Source organism: Sminthopsis crassicaudata, chromosome X (assembly GCF_048593235.1).
Source record: "Sminthopsis crassicaudata isolate SCR6 chromosome X, ASM4859323v1, whole genome shotgun sequence".
NCBI lineage: Eukaryota > Metazoa > Chordata > Mammalia > Dasyuromorphia > Dasyuridae > Sminthopsis > Sminthopsis crassicaudata.
This window is the reverse complement of record NC_133623.1, coordinates 40,423,137-40,443,404: the sequence shown is the minus strand read 5'-3', so window position 1 is coordinate 40,443,404 and position 20,268 is coordinate 40,423,137. Positions and strand designations below refer to the sequence as shown.

Sequence of the window (20,268 nt, the reverse complement as noted above, 5' to 3'; positions counted from 1 at the left end):
AGAAACTGGACAACCATCTTTCAGCCATGTTGTGTGTTGGACTCATAATTAAGGGAGGAATTAGTCTAGATTGTATCTGAAATCTCTTCCAGTTTTATGTTTAAAAAAGGAAAAAATGCAAAAAATCCATTTGATTTTACCCAGAAGAAAACTATAGGCCCACAAAGAAATGATTTTCCTCATGTCATGAAGCAAAGCACTGTAATACACACACACACACACACACACACACACACACAGAGAGAGAGAGAGAGAGAGAGAGAGAGAGAGAGAGAGAGAGAGAGAGAAAATTGAAACAAGAAGGTTGAGATGTATGACTTTTCAGCCATGTTTTTTTTTTTCTTTAAAATAGAAAGGCTTGGGAATTGGGGGTAAGGGACATTTAGTAAACTGTTTCAACCATCGCATAAACTTATAGAATATATCTTCCATTACTAATAACCTTCAGAAACATGATAAAACCAGCATTCTCTCAAGTGCCACCAGACAGGAAACACATTTCTCCTTTCAGCCAATGTATAGCCCTGTGACGGGGATTAAATAACACGTTCCTCACAGCCATCTGACCTATTTTGGTAAATGAGAAAAACACGTCAAAGGTAAAGAGAACTTTGAGTCTCTGTGTGAGGAAAACTCTTGGCCACGGATGGCCTAATGCACTCCCCATTTCTGGTAACGGCCACGGCTCACTAGTTGCATCTTCCAGACAGGTGGATGTGGTGAAATCCAGACGTCTACCATCCCGCCAAAAGCCGTCTCTGACTCAACATATTCCCCAATGTGAGCTCACTTTTCTAAGGACTATGAAGCGTTGTTTGGCGATTACATCCTCCTTTGCCCCCAGAGCAAGAACTGGGTCTATTTTAAAAAGTACATCCAAAGAAGCTAATATTAGAGGTGAAGAATGAGAGCAGATCTTCCTAAGGTGTCTAAACCTTGTCAAGGCAATTTTCTCATATGAGAGCTCACTGGGACTTCCTAAAAGGAGAGGCGGCTCTCAAACACGTCTCCTTGCCTTCTCTGACATTTGCACCCCTGGGGCGGGCCCTCATCACTTCATGACTAGACTACTGCAGTAGCCGCTGGGAGATCTGTCTGCCTCAAGCCTCTCCCCACTCCAGCCCATCTTCCATTAAACCAGAAAAGTGATTTTCCTAAAGCCGAGTTCCATCACCTTCTGGCTCCTTAGCATCACACAGATCAAATGTAACTTGCCCCACACCCTGCCTCACCAGCATTCATATACCTCAACAATCCATTCTCCTGCATGGGCACGTGCCCGTACCCACACACGGATCCAGTAACACTAGCCTCCTTTGCTATTCCTCACACAAGACAGTCCAGCTCCAGCCTCTAAGAATTTTCCCCAGTTGTCCCCGGTGTGGAGAACACCCTCCTTCCTCATTTCTAACTCCTGGCTTCCCTCAAGTCCCAGCTCAAACCCCCTTTCTCTAGGAAGCCTCTGCCATTCTCCCTCAATGCCAGCTTGGCTGTCTCCAGCTCTGCTTGCATATATCCTGTCGGTACCCAGATGTCTGAGTGTCGTCTCCCTCATTAGATTCTGAGTATGTTAGAATTGAGGACTGTCTTTCTCCTCTTTGTATCCTCACCCTTAGCACAGTGCCTGCCTGGCACATACAAGGTGGTTCATAAATCAGTCATGGAGTGGAGCTGCCAGTAGTGACTGAAAGGGCCTACACTGAGGAAGAATCTCAGTTCTGCTATTATCTAGCTATCTGACCCTTAGTACAGCATTTCCTTTCTCTGTGCCTCAGTTTGCTCATTGGTAAATGGACCCACTAGCATCATCTGATTCTCAGGCTGATTGTGAGGAAAGCACTTAACATATTTCAAATGTGCTTTCCTCATTCATTTGTTCTTCCAGGCCTTCTACTTCCTCTGTACTTGGAGGGTGGGAAGACTTCAATCAACAAACATTAAGTACCTCCTTTGAGGTGGGCACTATGCTAAGTGATGGAGTTGCAAAAGGGGGTGCAAGATGGTCTGTTCCCCTCAAGGAGCTCACAAGCGACTAAGAGCTTGCGGTTCCATGATATCAATATTGATCCTGAATATCAACTCTCGAGTTAGAGCCATAACCAGGCTTTGATAGCACATGCTAAATCTAGTGGCTGCTTACAGTGCCTAAAGTTGTAAGTTTTAGGTTTAACTAGGAAAGGTGAAAGGGCAATGTGGTAGCTCAAAAGTTTAATACCAATTTAGCAAGAATATTTCATTCTAATAAGAAGCTACTGGATGTCAGGATGGAGTGAGCTCTTCTTACCCTTCTCTGCTATTTCTCCACTTACCACCTTGCCCCTCCCCAGCATGTGATAGCCTTCCTAGTAATAGCTCTGAACTGCTGTTCCATGACCTCTCCTCCTCATCCTCCCCAAATTAATCCAGGGAGATTTCGAACAACTGAGGCACAGTCCTAGCAATTGCTCTGCTCCGAGCCATACCTTCTGTGGAACTAAGGTCTAATAGCTCCTGGCTATTTTGTGATGGGATATCCAGGCTGCTGCTGGTGCTGAATATTACAGCAGTTCTTGGGTAAATGGACGTTGGTTTCCATGTTACCGGCAGCTGCTCCTGTGCCAGCTCTTTTACTCAACTGGTTAGTAGTTGCATGGCCATTGGGATTTCCATTTCTACTGCAATGAAATGGAAATAGACCCCCCCAGAGTATATTAAACCAAGAAATGTAGCATCTTCTAGAGTCTTAGCGAGTCCATGAGAATTATAGCCGTTCCCTTTCCCCTTACTTAAGTGGAATGGCAGTTTTTTGCCAGCTAGTAACCCCTTTGTGCACACAGTCAGTTCTTAATAGAGAAAATTAGTTACCATTTCAATATTTTCCTAATTAGCTAAGTACATTATACATATTTTTCATTTGATCCCCAAATGCAATTGCTGGTCTCGTTTTACAGATGAAGAAAATGGGGCTCAGATAAGGGAGGCAACTTGCCTATTATCACATGGCTGGTAACTATTTGAGATAACATTCAAACTCACATCTTCCTGATTCATCCAGACCCCAACTTGCCCCAATAAACAATGGCCCTGTGTCCCCATTCCCAGAGCAGGGCAGCATCCTAGGAATAAGGAGGCAGCCGAGGGAGTTTCTGACTAGAATACTGGAGGCACAAGTGCCACATTTCTTTAGCTCCTCTCTTTTTGGCTTGTCATCTGAGATTAGCCAATGGGATTTGTGGTGTGCCCAAGGCTATTACAGATTTAGCACACATTACACAGAGCCCCCGTGACTTCCACTCCAGTTCTTCTGCAGGGGGGAGATCTGATTGTATCGGGAAAATATTTGTTCTTATGTAAGCTTCTGTAGACCTTCTAAAATGCGCTGTCACTTACAATCTAACTGAAGCATCCATGTTTCCATAACGCACCACTGAGCTGTCCACATCCAAGCCTGGCCCCATGACAAGGAGACAGGATGGCCGGTTAGACAATCAATTACTCGCTTACACGTTTTTACTCCATCAAAAAGCTTTAACCAAGGGCAAAGATGGGGAAATGACAAATAAGTCTCTTCTGAGGCCCCAATGTCCCCTAGTTCATCCTAAGTTACCCCATCCTCCACGATCACAGAGGTTTTTAATGCAGGGACTACTAAGATATTTGTTTTTTCTTTGTTTTTTTTAAGTTTATGATAACTGTTATTTCAATATAATTCTTTTCTTGTTGTTTTAGTTCATGTGTTGTTTCCTTTTGTGTGTTTGAAAATATTTTGCTGAGAAGTGGCTCATAGACTCACTTGATGGACTAGGGGGTCCATGACTCCACAAAAACTTGGAGCCTCTAAATTGGAGAATTGATTCAATGCAAAGATCCCCAAGTACTAAGGCGAAGAACACAGACTATATACAAAGGCTCTGGCCTCAAGGAGCTGACACTCCGCCTGTGAAGAGTTCTACCACAGAGCCTATGGCCATCTCAAGGAGAAAGTGAGCCATGAGCCAAGGAGCCAAAAAAGGGAACAGGAAAGGGGCTTCATCATGCGGGGCCTGCCACTTAAAATTTCTGGAAACACAAAGCATAACTATAGTTCTGTTTATCAGAGGTTCTACCTACTCTACAACTGCAAGAGGCCTTCCAGGCTAAGCCCCTCAATGTGGCAGAAGGGGAAGCAGAGGCCTAAGGAGGAGGATTTCCGGCCAGATCATCTGAGTTCATGGCAAGAGTTTTTTGTTTTGTTTTTTTTCCCATCAACAGGATTTCAAATTTGAAGAGACCTCAAAAGTCATCTTATATTCCTCTCTTCAAAGAAAAATGAGGCCTGTGAAATTCAGAGCTAGAAGGGCCATTAAATACCATCAGGATCAAACACCTGCACTGGACAGATGAGCAAGGTGAGACTCAGGAATGAAGGAACAAGGGAGAAATAGAGCCAGTTCTGTTAAGTCCCCGAACAGTGCTTTGTTTTGTTTTTCATTGAACTACACTGCCTTATCCCATCCTTCAGCGATTTACCCAGCATGCCTTGGGTTGTAAATAGCCCAGCCAAGATTGGAACCCAGCCCTCTCATACAATCAACTCCTTTCCATTCTACCACATGGCCTCAGTTAAATCAATGCAAATGAATATGCTAAAGGAAAAAAAAATCTATCCACACTAAACACTGATGAATATTCTTATCCCTTTTTGTTTAAAACAAAGCCAGTCCAACTTCAAAGCCAGTCCTCACTTGGAACTGATATTCACTCCAGAAAAACTGTATTTTTGACCATGCTGAATGAAAGGCTGTTGTGCCTTCTGTAGTCTTGCTTTAATGTAAGTTTTGAAAAGCTATAAAAACTTGAAAGCCAAAGAGAAGTGGAAGGATGGGAATAAGACTCAATGGCCCAGGAGCCCTGTTGAAACAGGGATAAATCCCATATCAGGAAGGAGCCTTTTCTCCAGACACTGGGGGATCAGCACTGAGTGCCAACAACTGAATCAGTTCAAGCACTATCCTAATGGCAAACCAAAGGAGAAACTGAGGACTGGTCCTCAGTTGAGGTTAGCCTGTATTCCGGGCTTCCTGAGCTTTACAGGTATGGGAATGGATGTGGGGTTGGAGAAGGACTGACTGAAAATTAAGTCCTCAATTTCATTAGGAGTCAACAGACCTAAGTGGATAGAGCTGGTCTTAGAGTAGCAAAGGCCTGGATTCAAATTCTACCTGTGACACATACTGGCTTGTCTGAGCCCGGAAACCACCTAACCTGTCGGTGTTCTAGGTAATTCTCCAAGATGCTGAGATGCCAAGGACTTATGAACATCAGCACAAGCACAGGTCTAGGCCCTATCCCTCTACCAATTTTTCAATGACGAACCAGTAGAGATGACAGGTAAAAATAAATTAGCAGGGTTTTTTTCTAGGCAATTCTAAGAAAAGACACTTTTTAGGACCTACAGAGCAAAATTGACAGACAAAATGATGGCCACAAGCTGGAGTAAAATAAGGCTTACTTGATGGAACCAAAGAAAGGTCACCTGACGCTGAAGGAGTAGAGACACACTAAGTGCATCACATCAGCTATTCCACTGTCCCTGGCTCCCCGACAACAACTTCCTTGCCTTATGTTTGGTGGGGGGGGGTAATTATAATAATGATAACATATAATATTTATAGCTGGAATTTTAAAAATAATCTAAGGTTTACAAAGCCCTTTCCCAACAACAAACCAGTGAGTTAGGTAATTCAAATAATCTCATCCCTATTTTAGAGGTGGGGAAGCTGAGGTCAAGAGAAGTAAAATGACTTACCTAAGGTCACACAGCTAGTAAGGCTCAGAGCCACGCATGGAAGTGAGATCTTTATACTCCAGTCCAGTGCTGCCTTTGAGGAATGCAGGCTTCCTGAAACCACAGAGCAGTTAGCCCCCAAACAGGGATGGATCTCAAAGCCTCAATGTCCAAACACCTGAACTTTTCACAAAAGCAATCACACTGAGGATAAATCAAAATCAGGGATGTACCTCAATATTTAAGAAGAGAAAGAACATAAAAATGGGGGAGCACCAGAGAGGAGTGACTTACCATTCTGCACCCCCCAATAAAATATAAACTCCTTAAGGTTAGGAACTGGTTTTGTATCTTCAGCTCCTTACACAGAACAGGCACCTAATTAACTTTACTCCATAGAATTAAGTGGAATTTTACAAATGAGGAATCAAAGTCTGGTGCTAAAACTTTCTGAATCTCTCCCCTCAAGAACACACTTTGCATAAACAAGGCAACTAACACATCCCTATTAAATAGGTAAAACATCTATTAAGTGCTTACTAGGTCACAGGTACTGAGCTAGCTCAGCTGAATTTCCAGACAAGGAAACTTAGGCAATAAATAGTCTGAGGGCCACAGGATGTCTTCATATTTTTCATTTAGCCAAGTGCTTTTGGCCTGTGAGCTCTTTGGGAAAAGGCCCAATTTTGACCTCGCTTTGTATCTCCAGGATCTAATATAGTTCCTGGCACTCAGGAGGTGCTTAATAAATGCTGGATTCTTTTGAACCGAATTTTCCAAATGTGCATATTAAAATGTGAAGCGTCTTGCAAAGTGAAAAATCTTTCCAAAATATGCATATGTCAATCTCGACTGCATCTGATTCTCCAAATCCAGACTGCTGTAACTGGGATTTTCCACAGAAAAGCAAAAAACGACTCCAACCCCATCTGGGATCTGTCCTGAATGGTGAGTGATCCCCACAATTAGCCCAACTCACACTGCTTACTGTGCCATCTTCATGCAGTGTTAGCAAGCCCACACTCCTCCCTTCCTCCTACTGCCTCAAGATCCTGGAATAGAAAGCAAATCAAGTCTATTGTTGCTGGCAAGGACACAGCTATTGCCCTCTGGTTCACCCATGAAGCTTCCCTGAGCAAAGCTCACTTTGCAACCATAGCTTGTATCCCCCTATTAGAATACAAGCTCTCTGAGGGCAAGTACTGTCTTGCTATTTTACTTCTTTTGGGAGAGGTTAACTGTGGTTAAGTGACTTGCCCAGAGTCACAAGCTACAAAGGGTTAAGTGTGAGAAGGCACATTTGAAGTCAGGGCCTCCTGATTCCAGGGCTGGTGTTCTGACCACTGTAGTACCTGGTGGCCACCGCCCATCTTGCTATTTTCTACTGGTATCCCAGCAGTTTGCTTAGTGCCTGGTATATAATAATCATTTAAATGCTTTTGTCATTAATTCTCTTGTGTTAATAACAGTGGGCTAAGAATTCAGTCATTTTTTCTAACAAGTTTCATTTCGGTGTGTGCCGGCTACGGCAAGTGATAGGCGGTAAGATTTTCACAGCTTTTCCCCCCAAGAAATATGAATTTCCTTACAATTTCAATCAACAAAGCCTTTCCATTTAACAAGTGAGAAGTCCCAGCTTTGATGAAGAGCTATCTGCTTGCTGAGGAGACAAAAGGAAAGAAGAAATTGGTCACACTTGCCTATTGAGTCAAGTTCTCTAATGGAAGGATATTCTGCACACAGTACAGAACGTCATTATCTAGTGAGCTCAGGAGGCTGTGGTATAAGGCTAATGGGCCTACATAGTTGGGCTCAGTTTTCCTTCTCAGTTAGCATGAGAAAATCGAGGTCTACAAAAACAATGGTGAGAGTCCCCAGTCTAAGCCACAGGATCTGAGTTCCAATCCAGCCTCAAGCATCCGTTGCCTTCATGCCCTCGTTTCTAAAACAGATGGCCTCTGAGATCTCATCCGGCTCTGAGCGCTTTTAGCTGGCCAGTGGCTATGGGCTACTGTAGGCAAGAAGGGAGATTGGGGCCAGCTCAGGGCAAGCCACCATCACTCCTGGCCAAGTCCTCAAACGGCCTCACACACATATCCAAAAGACAACAGTCTCATTAGAGACATCTCTGCAAGGAAAAAACTACCATGATAGTGGATCAATTTCTATGATTTCCAAAAGTCAAAATAACCCGCTTTGACCCCTCAAAAGCACACACCTCCCAGGCACACGGGGCCCCAGGAGGGAAGATTGTCAGACCGTGTTATTTTCAGTGTCTGTTGGCTCATTTTCATTTAAATTGCGCTTGGTACCATGACATATCAATGTTACCATAATGCAGTCTGTTTTAATTATGTGCCAAGATCACAAAGCCTAATTAGATTCCACAGACTGAGAAAAAAGTGGCACTATATGGTCCCAGAATGGCTGTGGGCCTCTTAGAGCTCTGTGCTTCTCCTTCTCCAAGGCATATATTGCAGCTTATTATTTCGAGGATTAGAGACATAGAAGAAAGGCCCAAGGAAACCTGCATTCAAGTCCCAGATCTAATGCTTACCAGCTGTGCAACCTTGGCTAAGCCATTAAGCTCTTAAGACCTCAATTTCCTTATCTAAAAATTGATGGTAATAATAGACAACCTCACTGGTCATTCAATTCCACTCAACAAACACTGATTAGACACCTGCTATGGAGGGTATGGGGGAGGGGAATGTACTATTTGCTGGGACACAAAGTAAAAAATAGAACACTCTTCATCAACATGGAAAAAAATGTTCTACCTGGGGGCAAGCCGCCTGGTGTGCCGGAGGGACACTGAACCCAGAAGCCAGTCCCTACCAAGTATAGGCAAAGTAATTTCAGAAGGGAGAGAGTGCTCATGACTGGGCAGCTCAGGAAAGGCCTTGGGTACTAGGTAGCACCTGAGCTGTGTTCTGAGGTAAACTAGGATTCTCCAAAGCCTAAGTGAGAATGGAGGGCATTTTAGACATGGAGGAACCCACTGCAAAGGCACAGAGGTGAGAGATGTGACGTCACATGAGCTGAAGGGCTTATTATCCTCCAAAATGTTTGGAAGGGTCCAATGTGCTTGGGATAGTGCTTTTATGTAACATGCCCTCCTGGCAGTTACTATTACCAGTCTGTCCTAGGCCCAACAGAGTACCTTTGACCACTGACCTTTGCAGTGTCAACTCTACCTGGCTCGCCCTCCTCTGAGGCCTTCAAAGGTCTCTGGCCACGATCTCTTGAATCTGTAGTTTAACAACCGGTAGCGCACTCAAGAACAGCCATGTGTAATCTTAAAAGCCTTTATTATACCTACTCACATGATGCCCTGACTTGTTAGCTCCCTAGTGAACACCTGGTCTGAAGACCCACATGTTCACTACCAAACTCCTTACCTCTCTCGGCTATCCATCAGCTTGGCTTGGCTACCCCAGGCTACAGAGCCAGGTTAAAGAGAGTGACTGCTGTCTGCAGTGGGCTTATAAAGGGCCTGTGCAGTCACACACACAGCCAACCAGCGAGAGAGCCGTCACCCATTATGAAGCTATCTCAATATGGCCAGGATCCCATCCACAGGGCAGTCCTATATCCACAGAGATTACTTCTGGGCCACTCAAATCTCCTGTTGCACTGTGGCCGCCCATTTAAAGGGCCCTTACACGTTTATAATCATAAAGTAAACTGCCTCTATTATTGGGTACTTCTGAACTACCCAATCAGACTATGAACTCCTCAAAGGTAGAAATCAAATCTTATTCATCTTGGTACCCTTTCACACCAGAACTTACATATAGTAGATGCTCAATAAAAAATTGTTGAATTAAATGGAATGTTAAAGGTAAAAATCAGTAGAAATTCCTCAGGGATTCTAGGTGTGGCAGACAGATACACAGACAGACAGATGGATGGATGGATGATAGATAGATAGATAGATAGATAGATGATGGATGGATGGATGGATGATAGATAGACAGACAGACAGACAGACAGACAGACAGATAGATAGATAGATAGATGGATAGATAGATAGATAGATAGATAGATAGATGGATGGATAGATAGATAGATAGATAGATAGATAGATAGATAGATAGATAGATGGGTAGATAGATAGATAGATAGATAGATAGATAGATAGATAGATGGATAGATAGATAGATAGATAGATAGATAGATAGATAGATAGATAGATAGATAGGATGGATGACAGACAGACAGATAAATAAAGTTATAACAGGGATGCTAAAATGGCTTGAGGTATGAAATGGATGGAGAAGAACAACTGTTAATGGAATTGCTTCCCATCCCCTTTGCTATGCTACCAACTACAGACATTTTTTTCTACAAGTGAACTTCACCCAAGATGGTCTTTGTACCAATTCATCCAATCAAGCTCAACATGTCATGGATCACCTATAAAGTCCTGTTGAGGGAATGCTGTAAACCTATTGAAGTCAGGTATGCAGGAAGCATCAGTGAATGGAGCTATTGTGTTGCATGCCCCGCAGACAATACAGCTCGGTGACTGATTAAATCCTGCATCTTTTAACCAGTTATTCCGAGCTGGTAGAGATATAGCCATGGGGACTCAAGATAAACCACAGTTATCCCAAGCAACAGGGACCAAATATCTTTTAGAAGAAAAATGCATTTTTTCTTGAAATGCTTACTACAGATTTCACTGTGAGGGCAGAAGGAAGACTCAGGCCTTGCTAAAAGGATGCCTGGAGAGCTAGCTTTCAATAAATAGCACATAGACCCCCACGGCATAAAAGCAACCTGAGTTTCCTCTGATCGCTGGGGCCCAGTCAAAAGCGGCATTCAACGGCAACTCTGGAGGGACCTCTGCCCGAGGCACCTAACAACACTCCTGTTGGCAAGATGGTGGAGGATTCCAAATGTCAGCCACCATCTCCTCACCATTCCACATATATGCATTGACAAAGAAATGTCACAAGCTCACTAGCTGGGGAGCCTGCATTATGGAAAACTCTGCTTGACACATACATACATCTAAAGGTCAGAGGCAAAGGCCTCAGCTCTGGGTATTTATAACAAAGTGTTTTCTCCCATTCAGTCCATTTGGTTGAAAAGGGCCACAAGGTAGATGTTTTTGTGGAGTTTCTGTTCACCCCTGGAAAGAGCACAAAGAGCCACCTATGTGAATCACCTAACAGAGCACTCGCCATAGAGCCTCTCACCTCAGAGAAAGAATGACCTTTCCATTGTGAAGAAAGCATTTCACAGGGCTTCTTCTGCCTTGCTACATGGGGTTTCTTTGGGCCAAGCTCAGAGAGAGCAGGCAGCATCACTAAGAGCTTTCTGCAGGAACTTATAGCAGAAAAAATTCTGCAATGAGAAAATCAGAGTCCCAGGATCAGAAAGGACTATGAGAGGCCACATGGGGTGTGGCAAGAGGATTACATTCATTGGCAATGGACCTGGGTTCCATTCTGTCCTTCGCTGCCCATGTTACTTGGCATATATCACTCCCCATCTCTAAGAGACAGTTTTATCATTTGCCAAATGATGGGCTTGGGCTACATAAGTTCTATAATCCAGTCCGCCTGGCCATCTACGATCTATCTCTACTGTCTCTGACAGATATTCATCATATTGTGCTTGAAGACGAGACCATTAGTTTCCAGGTCTGGACGTAGAAGGGACCTCAGAGGCTATCTAGTGCAGTCCCTTCATTCAACAGACAAAGAACCTGAGGCTCAGAGCTCTCAGATAGACAAATAGATTGACAGACAGACAGATAGATAGAAAGACAGAGAGTCACAAAAGTCCTAAGTATCAGAGGTAGGATTTGAACATAGGTAGGACAAGAGGTAGGAATTTCACAGCTAGTACGTTTCCACTGATGGAGGCAGGTATGAGCTGTGTGATCAAAGCAAGAATCAGAGTTACACAAGAAACTTGGGACAGCACCTCAGGAGGAAAGCTCCATCATAAAAAGTCACAAAATGGAGGGGGGAGAGAAAGAAAGAAAATGAGCAAGAAACAGAAAAGACCCTTAACCATAGAAAGCTACTATGGGTGACAGGGAAGATCAAAACATTCACTCAGATGAGGACAAAATGCCCACAGAGGAAATCTCAAAGAGTGATACGAATTGGTCTCAAGCCCAAAGAGGCTTCCTAGAAGTGCTCATAAAGCATTTTAAAAGGCAAATAAAAGAGGGAGAAGAAAAAGGAGAAAAGAAACCAAAGGTATGCAAGAGTGAGTCAGCAGCTTGGAAAAGGAAGGCAATTCCTGAAAAAATACAATTGGCCAAACACACAAAAAAATCCACTGAAGAAAACAACAACTTGAAAAGTAGAATGAATTTAAAAAACTTAGAAGAACCTCAGTACCAGTGGCCAACCCTCTTGTTTTACAGATGGGGAAGCTGGGATTTGGATATTGGAAGAATCTGACTGAAGGCAATCTAGCGGCTGAGCCAGCAAGCCATTAGCCAAAGGCACCTCTGGGCATTTTTCTTTGTTCATCCAATGTACACCCTTCTCTAGTGCTAGTCAAGAGATGAAAGTTTCTGAAATCAAGTCCAGGCCATGGGACTGATGAAGACAGTAAGAAAAGGAGCAGGTACTTGAACTCTACTCCAAGATGCTCCTGGGGAGGGAGGAGGGGGAAGGATACAGAGGAAAATTCAGAGAATTAAAAAAAAAAGTATATCACTAATATATATGTATGACTTGATCTCTCAAGAAATGAAGTCATATTATTAGGTAGATAGATAGATTTCTATGTATAAAGAACATGGAGGGTCCTCGTCATCAAGGTACAATGTGGAATAGATGATTCCTTAGAGGTACAGTATTAGGTGACTAAGTCTGCATGCTGTACAGCAGGTGACATTGAGCGACATCCCTGGGCTTCAAACCCTGCCTATTACCATCAGAGGCCTCCAAACCTCATCCAAAGAGCTACGACTCGCACATGGATCTGCAATGACTGGCGTTACTGAAGAAAGCAATTACTCATGAAAGCATGCTAGCTAGTGACTGAAATGACCTTTTTGCAACAGAGCAAGTGTGAGAGAAAAGTGAAAATTAGTTGAGGATGAGCTGATGTCTCTATGTCAGCACATGTCTTATTATGATCTGTAGCATTCTAGTTGGATAGCAAATCACTGGCGGAGAACAGAAATTAGCATCTCCAACACCTGCATGGATGTTCCTGCCGGCTTTCCCTCTCCCATCAAGGACTACTTGCTTACCGTTCTGCTCTTAATAATAACAACTCTGGCCATCAGAGACTCTCTGATTTGCAAGGGACCTTAGAGGCCATAGGGGTCAATACCTTGCCTAAAGTCCCAATCCCCTCCTACACATTTGTTATTCCTCTCTTCACTTGGAAGGGAGCACCCTAACTTGGATTGTGGGTCATTTTGGGGGGGGGTAAAAGCTGGGTCCCTTGAAGAGAGAGACATAGATAGAAGGCATCATAGGAATGGAAGGGAGGGGAAGGGAGGGGAAGGGAGCTCAGAAAACAGGCAGGCCCAAGAAGACCATGAGGGCGAGAGAAGGCCGAGGCTCCCTGCCGTCACACATGGAGGCAAAAGCAGGGCTACAATTACAGGATTGGTCCCCTACAGCCAAATCTACTAAGCTTTCTACTCCATCATGCCAAGAAAACTTTTCCAAAGCAGAGATGGGTATAAGACACAGGATGGTCCAAAAACTTCTTCAAGGTCAAATTAGGATTCATAGCAATCAAAGGGAATTAGCATGAGTAACAGGCAAGAATAGCTCATCCTATAGAATTTAAGTCTCTCAAAAGCAAGGCCTGTTTTCTCTCTCTTCCTCTCTCCTTCCCTCTTCATCTCTCTTTTTCTCCCCCCTCACCCCCTACACATCTGTATACACGTCTGTCTCTGTCTGTTTTCCTTCCCCTCCCTCTGTCCTTTTGTCTCCCCTCCTCCTGTTCTTCCTCCTCCTCTCTCCATCTCTCTTAGCTCATTTTCCCTCTTTCTGCATGTGTGTCTCTGTCACTGTCTCTGTCTCTCTCTCTTCCTCCTCCTCTCTCTCTCCTCTCTCCCCTCATCCTCTTCTGTCCCTTTCCTTTTCCTCCTCCCTCTCTATCTCTCCCTCCCTTTCTCCTTCTCCTCCTTTCTCTCCTTTGCCTTCCCCTCTCTATTATCTACCACAGTGCCTGGCCCACAGAAGATTAATTAAATCCAACCCATGCAAGTTCAGGTGACCCATTCAGGACCAATCTCCCCTTCCCATTTCCTTGCAGCCAGCATAGACTTTCCCTGTAGATCTCTCTACGTTCTCTTTCCTTTGCTTCAAGAGCAGATCTCTGAAACTCTGATGTTTCTCTCAATAGTAACTGAAAGGGCAATAATCCCAAACGGCATATTTCAGCCTTGCGATTTAGGAAAAGTCCACACGTTGCCAAGGGAGTGGTAAGTAAACTTTGAAAAGTCAGGTTTTCCTCAAGCAAATACTTGAGGATAACAAAGAAAGCTGCCAATGACCTATGGGATAAAAACCATACGAGTCATGGACGAGGGGGGTCTTTGAGAAGTCTATTGATTTCTGACCTTTAGCAATCCAGAAGAAATACTAAGCCTTCTCAGTTCTGTTCAAGTCTCAAGGGGTGATGGAGTTTTCTTTTTAATAAAATATTTGAAGTCAAATGATTATACAGCCACATCCTATTTTGATATTAATATTCATAACATTCAGCTGATTTGCAAAGCTATTCATGTGTGGGGAGGCTGGGTTGTCAGAAGACTACAGGGTTTATGACAACTTTTTGTGGGGTTTTGCCAACTGAGAGAACCTGTATTCCGCTCTACCATGGGAAGATCTTGTGGGAAAAGTCCAGCGTCGAGTTCAAATGGGAGAAGGGCTCCCTACTGATGATAACATTGTCCAATCCGTAAAGGGCAGTGTGCCAAGCGCACCGAACCCCATGACACTGCAGAACTTCTGAATGAGAACCACTATCACACTAAAGGCAAACTGGGAAAACCCAATAGATGGAAAATGCTTATTACCCAGTTTATGGCATGTGGTTGTGAAATGCACATCAAGTTGTTCCATGAGCACATCTCCCATGGACTTGGCCAACAACAGAGAAGTAAACTCAGCAATGAAGAGAAGGAAAAGAGTGAACTGTGCCGTCTTTGGGAAATCACAGTATGTAGAGCTGAAACTTCTCCCTAAGAAGCAAAAGTCCACACTAATAACATGAGTATTCTCAGAATGACATTATGTGACTGTAACTTATTAAAAACTATCATCTCTGAAGAATCAAAATGGTATGTCACCCAGAAGGCAATGACATCAAGAGGATATCAAGAGGTTTCAGAATGCTACCAATGATCAACTGTGTTGAGAAAGCAATTGTAAGATTCCTAAGTGACAGATCCTAAGCAGACAGATCCTGTGGAAGGAGACAACTGCTGAGGATATATATACATCCTAAGAGCCAACTATGTTCCTTTCTTGAGCATCCCTAACAGCCAACCACAGACTGGAGCCAGGGATTCTACCCTGAAGTCCAATATAAATTCACATTGAGAGAGAACCTTGGAGGGAGCGCAGATTTAAGCCCAGAATAACACTGACTTTCACTGCTACTTCTACTCTGAGAGAGAAAGCCATCAGCAAGGCAAGCAGAGAATTTGTGCTGGACTCCTAGTGGGATGAGACTTACAGCAGATGCAGGGCCGGGCGAAGCTCCTATCAACGAAATGTCCACTCCGCGCCATCTTTGTGATTTGTAGCACGAAAGTATCATTCATCCTCTCCCTCTGACCAGGAAGTCCATATATCACATCTTACTATCTCCATTTATACTCCCTCCGATATCCTTCGCACTCAGTCAACTAATCATAAAATGTTTTGGTTGCACAATGCGGGTGATCTGTGTCACTTCTGCTGCCTTCCTAGAGCTTTCATGTCGAAGCCCTCATCATCTAATGAAGAGATTATTGCAACATCTGTTCTAGCTGTCTTGTCTAAATCTTCCCACCTCGGCTCTACCCTATATACTACAATCAAACTCCCCTCCCTAAGAAATATCGATTATGTCACTCCTTTGCTGTGATTTCAAAATGGCCAGTTTTTGTTAGCTAAGCAATCATTTTCACCTAAAATTCAGGTACCTACAGTAGCAAAAAAAAAAATTAGATATCCATAAACATATGTGTGAATGTATATGTGTACCTATATAGACACATACATGGTTGTAGTAAGCAGATACTTTTAAATAAGAATACTCTAACCATGAGACAATCAAAAACTCAAGTCTCTGAGGCACTTCACACAATATTGGAATATGTCTCCCAGTGACATAAAGTAATATGTCTCCCACTGTACCGGCTCATGAAATATTTAAAGTGGCCATATCCACCAAATTGCACATGATTCGGGTGAGATGACTATTAGGGAAATTGGATAAATTATGCAGCATCATCTGTCTTTTTAAAAAAATATTAAAATTTGAGTTTAAGTAACCAAACTGAATCGTTAGCCGTGCTCTATCATTAACGCCTAGTGCTTCAACATAAATAGATGTTAATATGTAGGTAATGCACAGCAGTATAATTACTTCATATTTGTCAATTCAGATTAACAACTGTCTGGGTAAATTAACTAGCATTATACGAGACGTGGTTCGGTCCTGAAAGTCTTCAGTGCCAGCACTTTCACCGAGGCTCAATTATACCTTTACTGAGTGCACTTGACCCTCAAAGAGATTTCTTATTAAAGTAATCCCCACACTTCTCTCCCATCCTGCCTCAGACCAAAAGGACAGTTCTCTCTGTCAGGAGCCTGCTTCCTCATGTGCCAGAGACAACCCTCCTGTACAAAGTCAAGCAGGCCCCTTTCCCGGTGACCTGGAATAGCAGCAGTCCCTGGGCAGAGTAAAGAACACACTGGAAAATGAAGGTCCTGGGCCTCTCAGCCATCCAGCCTGATGGCATCCATAGTTCCAAGCAATGGCAACTGACTCTTCAAACGGAATCCTAGGATGCAAGGTCACCATCTTCCCGGACCTGCATGTTGAAAGGCTCCATGATATTGGATATGGTTGAAAAAAAGAACATTGGGCTTAGACAGAAGACCTAGGTTTGAGCTTCACCTACAGCACTTGAGAACGACAACCACGGGCCAATCACACCTGTGGGGAATGATGCAAAGAACCGAGTTTTGTTTAGCCTGGGAAAAAAGACTAGGTTGGGACTGGGAGGCAGAAGTGGGAGTGAGGATGAGGACTGAGAGCTGTCTTCAAATATTTAAAGGGATGTCAAATGGAAGATTGATCACACTCCAGCTTAGTTTTTTGGTTGTTTTTGCTCATGTCTTTTAGTTATGAACCCTATATGGGCAGAGATAATAGAGTGGCTTGTCATCGCCTTCTCCATTCATGTGACAGCTGAGGAACTGAGGCAAAAGGGCACGGGTGACTTGCCTGGGGTCACACAGTTAATGAGTGTCTAAGGCCAGGAAGATGAGACTTCCTGACGAGAGGTCTGCTATTCTACCCACTGCAGCACCTGGCTGTCCTCTGTTTAGTCTAAGAGGGCAGAAATAGGGACAATGAGTAACAGACACAGAGGGCCACATTTTAGGTTGATGTGAGGAAAAACATGATAGGGGTAAGAGCTATACAAAAGTGGAGGTCTTTCTCAAGAGGAAGTAACCTTCCTCTTCACCGGAGATCTTGATGCAGAGGCTGGATGACCATTTGTCTGATGTGATGTTGAGTGGATTCTTGGTCAGTATGGGCTGGACCAAAAGGCCTCTGTGCTATCAACCAACTCGGAGATTCTACAATGACAGACTCTTGGGCACAAAATTAAGATTCTCTGGCATATTTGATGCAAGAAAGCCCCGTGTTGGCACAACACCTTTGCTTCCCCACCACCCGAGCCTCTGCTCGAGCTCCAATAATAATTCTCCTTCCTGACCACATACACTACAGATATGATCCAGGCTTTTGCACCCAAGTTCTAATCCTGGCTAATCCTTTCCAGGGAGACTAACAGATTCTAAAAGATTTCCGATAACAGGAAGACTATCTTTCTCTTCTATCCCACACAAGAGGAGAGAAATAATCTCTATTTTGTTAACATATGATGTAGGTCAGTAGAAGGTTGACTGGACTGCTATTTTCTTAGAATGGTTTTTCTCTTCAAGTATTTCTGTTCCAATGAGGCTTTTAAAGTAGTAGCAGCAATATGGAACTTTTCAAAAGATGGGTGGCTATTTATCCCCAGGACAATGATGTGCTCAGGGCCACAGCAATTTGATCTAGTGAGCAGGGAGGAACCGCTTTCTGGCTGCAAATTATCATGTTAGGTGCTGAGAGAACAAACAAAAAAATCTGTCCCGGTGCCGGAAGTGGACAATCCCACCTACACGCTGATAGCTAACATATCAGCCTGAAGAAGGGAAGGAAGAATATGAGCAACAAGAGAACCCAAAGGTTCTAGGAAAACTAACAAGCACATGATTGGGCTGGGGTACCTGGATTCTTTCTTATGCTAATTGCTCATATGTGTCCCAAACAAGGAGAGTAAATTTTCCCCTATGTGATTGTCCTTTTAGGTCGGCCCTTCTCTCCCTGTGAGACAGGGCCTTTCTTTTCTTCTACCAAGTTTTGAAATTGTTTGAAATAAGGCCCACAGCAGCTTTTCAGACACCTAGGATAATTGCCACAGAGAAAGGGAGCAACAGACAGACGTCTTGGCTATAACCAGCAAAACTTGAGCAAGCAGGTGTGCAGCAAGTCAGAAAGACCCAGAGATCTGGCTATCTATGCAGACATATTAGCATATATACACAGGTACATACATATAGAGGAAGGCATGGACATATATATATATGCATGCTACCCATATCTACATAGTGTATATATAGTATACACATATAGTATATCATATATAGATACTATGCAATATATATGAATATACTTTCATTGTCCCAACACAACATTAATAATAATTACGTCATTATATTAATATATAATGTATAATCGAAACAAAGATATACAATATACCAAGATATTATAAAATACCAGTTTCTCCATATATGGATGAAGGCTATCTAATCACACATGCCAGCCCGGAGCACAGAGGGAGGCCTCTCCACCCTGCCCTGCCCACTAGGGGCCTGCCTAACATGGCCCCATTTCAGTTAACTCAATGGGGGGTCTCCCTAACCTTGCCCCATCCCACCCTGAGGAAGGTGGGGGACTTCCCTATCCCATCTGCATCCTGGCCCTGAACTCAGAGGGGGGTCTCCTCAACCTTGTCCCCCTCCTGGCCCTGGACTCAGAGGGGGGTCTCCTCGACCTTGTCCCCCTCCTGGCCCTGGACTCAGAGGGGGGTCTCCTCGACCTTGTCCCTCTCCCAGCCCTGAACTTAGAGGGGGCCTTCCTATCTTGTCCCCCTCCTGGCCCTGAACTCAGAGGGGGGTCTCCTCAAACTTGTCCCCCTCCCAACCCTAAACTCAGAGGGGGGCCTCCCTATGTTGTCCCCCCTAATGGCCCTGAACTCAGAGGGGGGTCTCCTCAACCTTGTCTCTTTCCCAGTCCTGAACTCAGAGGGGGGTCTCCTCAACCTTGTCTCTGAACTCAGAGGGGGGTCTCCTCAATCTTGTCCCCCTCCTGGCCCTGAATTCAGAGGGGGGCCTCCCTATCTTGTCCCCCCGACCCTGAACTCAGAGGGGGCCTCCTTATCTTGTCCCCCTCCTGGACCTGGACTCAGAGGGGGGGGTCTCCCTTCCCTGTCCCCTCCTGGCCCTGAACTTAGAGGGGGGTCTCCTCAAACTTGTTCCCCTCCCAGCCCTAAACTCAGAGGGGGGTCTCCCTATCTTGTCCCCCTCCCGGCCCTGGACTCAGAGGGGGGGGTCTCCCTTCCTTGTCACACTCCTGACCCTGAACTCAGAGGGGGGTCTCCCTATCTTGTCCCCCCCCCGACCCTGAACTCAGAGGGGGGGGCTCCCTACCTTGTCACACTCCTGACCCTGAATCAGAAGGGGGTCTCCTCAACCTTGTCCCCCTCCTGGACCTGGACTCAGAGGGGGGCCTCCCTTCCCTGTCCCCTCCTGGCCCTGAATTCAGAGGAGGGCCTCCCTATCTTGTCCCTCCGACCCTGAACTCAGAGGGGGGCCTCCCTATCTTGTCCCTCCGACCCTGAACTCAGAGGGGGCCTCCTTATCTTGTCCCCCTGCTGGCCCTGAATTTGGAGGGGGGTCTCCTCAACCTTGTCCCCCTCCCGCCCCTGGACTCAGAGGGGGGTCTCCTCAACCTTGTCCCCCTCCCACCCCCTGGACTCAGAGGGGGGTATCCTCAACCTTGTCCCCCTCCTGGCCCTGGACTCAGAGGGGGGTCTCCCTATCTTGTCCCCCTCCCGCCCCTGAACTCAGAGGGGGGGCTCCTCAACCTTGTCCCCCTCCTGGCCCTGAATTCAGAGGGGGGCCTCCCTATCTTGTCCCCTGATGACCCTGAACTCAGAGGGGGGCCTCCTTATCTTGTCCCCCTGCTGG

General features: G+C 44.7%; 1 protein-coding gene across 3 annotated transcripts in view; it reads right to left on the bottom strand.

The window, feature by feature from the left end:
* The window catches only part of FGF13 (fibroblast growth factor 13), a 501,868-nt gene that overhangs the window by 349,773 nt on the left and 131,827 nt on the right, over nt 1–20,268 (bottom strand). The window lies entirely within an intron of this gene.